This window comes from Arachis hypogaea, chromosome 12, assembly GCF_003086295.3.
Source record: "Arachis hypogaea cultivar Tifrunner chromosome 12, arahy.Tifrunner.gnm2.J5K5, whole genome shotgun sequence".
Lineage (NCBI taxonomy): Eukaryota > Viridiplantae > Streptophyta > Magnoliopsida > Fabales > Fabaceae > Arachis > Arachis hypogaea.
Window position 1 is genome coordinate 94,486,067 of NC_092047.1, and position 6,206 is coordinate 94,492,272.

Consider the following 6,206-nt stretch of genomic DNA (forward strand, 5'->3'; position numbering starts at 1 on the left):
AGTTTGTGTAAGTAATAAAAAGATCCATTAGTATAGTTGGCACATATATATTGTGCTATAAGTCTAGAGTACGAAGACACATATTTATTAGCTGAAGAAAAAGTTCAACCAACCTTTAGGTAAATTATTATATGGTAAACTCAAAAGTTTATTGCTTTAATTTGTCTAATATGGTATTTATAATAATTAGCAATCAACTATTACACACATACACACACACATATTTGTATATTCTTTTTTTGTTTTTTTGCATAACATACAACGTAATTATAATTATGATTATAATTGCAATTTAAAGCATGAACATTAATAATGTTTTTGTTTTGATTATGTTATATATAGTGGAATTGGAGCAGGAACAGATGTCGTTGTCTCCAGCATTGCGGCCTATATTGAAGCCCTGAACAAGATGTTGGATTCCAAGAAATATTTTTTATATAATAATGTTTACTAAAATAATAATTACAATTTCTCCATTTGAGAATAAAGATACTGAGGTCATATTTTAAACTTTTATTCCTTTGAACTTATCATGTATGTATCGATAATGTGTGTGTACTTAAGCTCCAAAAATATAAAAGAAAACTACAAAATAGTGTGTAATCATAATACATCTTGTATGTTATATCTGGTTGTGTTAATGTATGAAGAAATAAAAACTAAAAAAAGATATATTAATAACTGTTCATTGGTACATCTTTTTAACTCTTAATTGTTGTTATATTGTCTTTACTTTAATTGAATATATAATATATCATTTATCATATCATATATATTGTATCATGTTCTTTTAGAACAAAATCTCCCTTTATATTTTACGGGTCACTCAAGGTACTTTTGTTTTGGATATCTAAGAACATCTACTGGAGGCGTTTAACATCCCAGATCTACCAAACATTGAACATTTATTGCTCCTGATCCTTACGAAACCTGAAATGTGATTGCAACATACAACAACAATTAGCAGAGTTTTTATTACTTTATATAAAGGTTTCAATTACTAAATATTATAAAGTTATAAATAAATACATCTTATCGTAAATTGGTCCTACCAGAAGTCACAGATAAGACACAGGACTTGGGTAAATTTCAAAAGAAACATTAATAGTGGTTTTTATAACCACCCCAACAATACACTATAAATTTTCAAATTTCATCTTATTTCAAGTTTTCAAATTTTATACATTATTACTTTAAAATATTTAATTAAACAAATATAAAATAATATGTAATTACCTTTGTTATTATATTTCGAACCAACGTAATCACCTTATTAACGACATAAAAAAATAGAGCATACACAAAAACTTTTTCAACAGACAAACGAAAAGAATCTCTACGCTTTCTACACATATCATTTCACCTCTCAATCTTACAATCCTATTTGTAGGTTCAAGTCTCTATCTCAAACATGCAATAATTCACAAAATAAATTGTTTCAGTTTATAAGTTAGTTGCACTTATATTAAATAATAAATTACTAGTTTTAAATTTAAATAAGGTTTAATAACAATAATTTTAATTAATTTCATTAACTACATACCTATAGGAAATTTTTTTTGTGAAACTCCTTCATTGCTACTCGCAAACACAATTTCCAAGAGAACTAGCTTCTCCAAAAAACTTCAATTGAAGATCACGATTGTTAGAAATAAATACAAAAGCCAAATAAATATAGCCATACAAAATTATCGAAAAAAATTAGGTCATCAAAAAAGTAAATCGTTAAATTGAAGGAAAACACCACGATCACAATGGTGCTCACAGAATGTCGAGCAATGCTTTGACAAGGGAGAAAACAGTAAAGAAAGTTTCAGAGATAGAGAGAGAAAAACGATGTTAGAAATGTAAAGAAAACCAAGAAATGATAAAAAAAATAATAAATAGGGACACAATGTTTAAATTTTTTGTTTTCCTATTACAAACGATCTAGCTATTAGTTATAGTAATTTGTGCAAATTTTTAATTTTAAATTTATATAAAAAAATATATATTTATAAATTTTACATATGGTTAGGTTGTCTATAACAACTTTCTGATATTTAAAAAAATAAAGAATATAATAATTAAAGACAACTTAGCCAACACTCATGATTATATATGTTGTAGTCGACTTGACTGTCAGTAACCTATTTCTAATATTTTAAAATAATAATATAATTATTACTGACTACTTAGTCGTCACTATGTATAAAAAAATTAAATATTAAGAAGAAAATGATTAGGAATGGCTCAGCCATTGCACACCTTTACTTAATTAATGATGTCAAAATGTGGGGATGTTACTAACGGCTCATTCATCATAAAGTTGGCTCGTCAAAAAATGTCTCGTCTAGATGATCATATTTTAAAGATGACTTGGCTATCGGTAACCAACCGATCACGACGAATCATCAATAAAGTTGTCAACAACCAAGGCGTATATAGTAGTAGTAGTAGTAATATTAGAGTGTATGTATCTATATTTATGTCAAGCCATTAATAGGCAAGGCGTATATAGTAGTTGTAGTAGTATTATTAGTGCGGAATTTAAGATTTCTACAACTGAACCGGCAAGTGCACCGGGTCATCCAAGTAATACCTCAGGTAAGTGAGGATCGATCCCACGAGGACTGAGGAACTGAGCAATAATGGTCAGCTGATTGGCTTAGTTAGGCGAATAAAGAATTAGGTTAGTGGTTGAAATTGCATAAAATAATAAACCAAAGAGTAAAGAAAGCAATTAAGATGTATAGTGTAAAAACAGTGAGAGAAAACAATTAAAGTATCGGAGATGTTTACTTTTCCGGATTAAAACTTCTTACCAACTATTTGAACAATGCATGATTCATTTCATGGCAAACTGTAAATGACTAAACCCTAATGTCTTAGTGATTTAGTCTCATCTAATCTTCATTAACCTCCACCATCATCGTCACTTAATTCCAATTAGAGGGTTAAGTTCGAAACTAGTTTATGGCCACAAAAACCCTAATTACCTAAAGCTAACAGGATTATATGTCACATATCCTAATTAGTTCATGTAGTTAGCAATTTAGGTGGAATTTACTTTCAAGCTGTGTCTAGGTGAGAGGCCTCTTCCAAGGGTCACAAGAACGCATCTAGAATAAGGGTTATACTTTCATTCCACCCAAATTCATAAAATTAAGTGCAAAAGTAATCCTTGAAACTAAATTAGTACATTGATTAAAATAGAAAAGTAATAATCTCAATCCATAGAAATAAATAGAGCTCCTCACCTTAACCAAAAGGTTTAGTGACTCATGACTTACAGAGAAAAACTTGGGTTCTAAAAAGTGCGGAAGTCTGATCCCCCAAAAAGGGTAGATCTTTTTCCTTTTATACTAACCTAATAAAATAAAATAGAAATATAAAAATTCTAAAACTAAAAGATATTATTTTTAAATAAAAATTACAAATATAAAATAAAAGATAACTAATAAAGGCTAAGTCCAACTAGAAATACTCCAAGAGTGGGTCTTCAATTCGAATCAAAGGGGGCAGAAACGTGCATGGTTGTGAAGCTTGTTGGCGCTAAGCTTGGCGTTTAGCGCCCAGAGGAGGGCTTCAGCTCTTTTCCTTTGTTTTTGCTCTAAACTCTGCCAAATTGCTCCGAATTTCACCTGAAATCATAAAAACACTAAAACAACTCAAATTAGCATCCAAAGAGAATTTTTTGCACCCAAATATAATAAAACTTAATAAATTCTAACTAAAAACAGCTAAAAATAAACAAAAAAGGGTGCAAGATGTTCACGCATCAATTATATATGTAGGAACAAATATCAGAGCATTTGTCTCAAGATCAAAAGTGTGCTGCCACTGAAGGTGTTCCCTCAAAAGTATGCAATTGAAAAAGTCTGTGGTCCTGAGAATGGTAAGTGAGTCCGTGGTTCTAGTAATATTATATGTCCTAGTGGTTTTGGTAAGTCAAAGCGTATTCTTAGAGTTGCAAATTGTGGTGGCTCTAGCAGTGTATCACAATAGCATGATGCGGATTTAGAGAGGCAACTTCAACAAGCTAAGGATCAAGTGGCAACTTTTCACACATTTCTAGTACAAAAGTATGGTGATAAAGTACCTACTTTTTCAGGTGACGTGCCACACACTTAGTCAGACTTAATGTACCTCATGGCTTGTTTATTTAATTTTTAGATATGTATAGTTTAAACCATGTTATTAGAAATAATTTTATTTGTTAACGTATAGAATTTTAGAACATGGTTGATTTAATTTTTTTCATGAACAATGCATATTCTGGACCATTGTTATTTAGTTTGTTATATATTGTGGTTTATTATTGATTATTGTTGTTTATTTAATAGTATCTCTTAATGTAAAATATTTTGAAAATAGTAATATATATATATATATATATGTATATACACACACATGAATAGAAGGAAAACAATTTCAAAAAAAATAATTAGCAATTAATACCTAGAAATTATTTTTTACAAAAAAAAAAAACTAAAAACATCTAATTAGCCACAAAAGGATGTGTTGTTAAATAAACCATCAATATTGGCAACCAAAAAAAGCATGGAAAAAACCAGTCTACCTATGTTAACCACAAATAAAGCTTGGCAAAAGTTGAATTTATTTTTTACATGTTTTTATTTTGCCACGAAAAAAACTGTTGTTAAATAACAATTAACATTGGCCACGGAAAAAAATTGGGCTAAAAAAACCCCGTTTTCTCCATTTTTGCCACGGGTAAAGCGTGACAAAAGCAAAAGTTGTTGTGCATCGTTTCATTTTGCCACAAAACAGAGCATGCCCAAATGGCAAAATATGTGGCTAACAAAGGTCCATAGGCGTAAAAATGGTGGCTAATTAAAAACGCGTCACCCTCTTTAGCCAAACATAGCACACTATGAAGGTCAAAATAATAAGCAATTTCAGAGGCAACATACACAATATGGCTTTAGAGGAGGTAGATTCAGCAATTTTTTGTGACAGAGGAGGCAGAACAGGCAATTTTGGAGAAAGAAATAGATTTTCAAGACCATGAATCACTTGTCAAGTATGTCACAAGCTAGGGCACTCAGCTGCATAGTGTTGGTACAGATATGATGATAGTTATGAACCAAGAAATTTTGAGTCAAGGAGTAGTAACAATGATTCAGACAATATCCAGATGCACAATTTCAAAGGCCATGTCCAAGAGCAAACATGGCTACAAGTAATGCCATAGTAATTCCCTCTACATTGAGTGATCCGAATTGGTATCCAGCCTCATGAGCTACGCACCATATGACCCCCGATCCATACAACCTGATGCAGAAAACAACTTATGATGGTTTAGATCAAGTCATGATTGGAGATGGTTAAGGTTTGCAAAGAACTCATGTTAAAAACTCTTTATTTAAATCTGATTTGAGCACAAAATTGTTTACGTTAGCCAATTTGTTGCATGTTCCTAATATTACTAAGAACTGATTAGTGTCAATAAACTTGCAAAGGTTAACAAAGTCTTATTCGAGCTCCATGATGACTTTTGTTGTGTCAAATCCCATGAGACTAAGGAATTGCTCCTCCTTGGCTCAATTGAGAATGGACTGTATAAGTTTCAAACTTCACCCTTACTCTTCAACCAACTAAAGCAATGCTTGTTGCTAGATGTGCCACAAATAATGCCAAAATCTGGCACAATAGGCTAGGACATCCTTCATCTCTTGTATTAATCAGAATGTTAAATGATTGTATTCTGATGTTTGATATAACTAAAATTGTTTGTACTGCATGTTGCTTAGGAAAATCATATAACTTATTTTTTCCCACATCCTCTACTACTACAAGAAAAATGGTAATTACCGTCGGATTTACCATCGTTCTGTAATTGGCGATATAAACGGCGGCAAAAACCCCTTACTGGCGGATTTTTTTAGTCCGACGCTAATTACTGGCAATCTTTCTGTCAGTGTTTTCAATGGATTGTCGAGCCTGGGTTGATTTTTACTGTTGGATTAATTCAACAGTAACTTTGGCACCATTTCGCTTCAAATGGCACCAAAATAGATTAATCCGACGGTACATGCGCCGGTAGGATTTTTATCTTTTATTTTTTTAGCATAGTTTAGCCATAATTGACAGTCAAATCAAATTAGAATTCTTGTTAACAAAATTGTTATCACAAATCTAAAATTAGCAAAAATTAACAAATTATGTTATTAAAAATAAATGGTATGAAGACAATAAAATGT